Below are 1,065 nucleotides of genomic sequence, written 5' to 3' on the forward strand. Positions count from 1 at the left end.
TGCAGAGCTACTGCAAACTGATTTTGTTTCTCCTTGTTTGATACTATCAGTGATAATTCTAATAATAGAGATAAGGAAATTAGTACATCAGCTTTTACAACTCAACTAATTAACAAATGAATCAGCAAAAATAATAATAAACAGAACAAAATTAAATACTATAGACAATCATCCACTAACTAATTATTGACAATATTTATCTCTAATGTAACTAGCAATAGATTTCTCTTGTATTGTATCCAGTGCTGTAGCTAATGATGACCAACTGGGACCTCCTTTCTCTCTCACTTTATCTTCTCCTCTTAACCAGGCAGACATACACTGTCTGAAGCACTTCTTAGAGTCTCCATTATTATCTTCATTGATGTCTTCTAGTGTAGGCTGATAGAGTCCTAGCTGAAGACCAAGCTCATGCCATATATGGCAAGGTAAATGATTGAGTATTGTTAGCTCTTTAATGACAATATCAAGATCTTTAATATCTATAAAATTAATAATTAATAATGTGTATATACACTGTACAGTCTACACTCCCACTACTTGACAATTGTGTACATATTATAACATACCTAGCTTTATTGGAGTCAATGGTGTCTTGAATTCTTCAGTTATTTCAATCACTTCCTATACAATAATAATAATAATAATAACTGATATTTATCACTGTGCTTGTTATCAAGGTGATATACATCAGTAGTGTATTGCTGAAAGGTGAGTTTAACAGATGTACTAGTATATATTATTAGTAGTAAAAGCCACACAATGACAACCCACAATTATGACAAAGACAGAGTAATTGATAAGAAAGATTTAAACCATTCATGAATAATTCTGTTTGATGTTAATGATATGAATGAGGTGTCCAAATGCTATGGAGACTGCTACATGGAAGCCATTCAACAGAACACCACAAGTGTACATTTGATTGAGCCTAATTAACCACTTGTAATAACTATGTCCCCATGAATATGTTTAAAACAGATAAACACCTCCTATGAGGCGTTTATCCATTATATGACCTTTTGATTATTAGTGCTTGTATTAATGTATCAAACAGTTTGTGTG

The 1,065-nt window shown here is 31.9% G+C and overlaps 1 long non-coding RNA gene across 2 annotated transcripts in view; it reads right to left on the bottom strand.

Moving 5' to 3' along the window:
* Positions 1-605, bottom strand: part of LOC109584660 (uncharacterized) — a 4,141-nt gene extending 3,536 nt beyond the window's left edge. The window contains exons 1-2 of one of the 2 annotated variants that reach the window (XR_002186115.1): positions 570-604; positions 375-482 (exon numbers count right to left, since the gene is read on the bottom strand). This is a non-coding gene — a long non-coding RNA (uncharacterized LOC109584660). Of the gene's footprint in view, positions 1-374; positions 483-569 lie in introns of those variants that run through there. The other variant, XR_002186114.1, reaches the window with a different exon arrangement.
* Between the last annotated feature and the right edge of the window lie 460 nt (positions 606-1,065).

This window comes from Amphimedon queenslandica, unplaced genomic scaffold (genome assembly GCF_000090795.2).
Source record: "Amphimedon queenslandica unplaced genomic scaffold, v1.1 AMPQUscaffold_13183, whole genome shotgun sequence".
NCBI lineage: Eukaryota > Metazoa > Porifera > Demospongiae > Haplosclerida > Niphatidae > Amphimedon > Amphimedon queenslandica.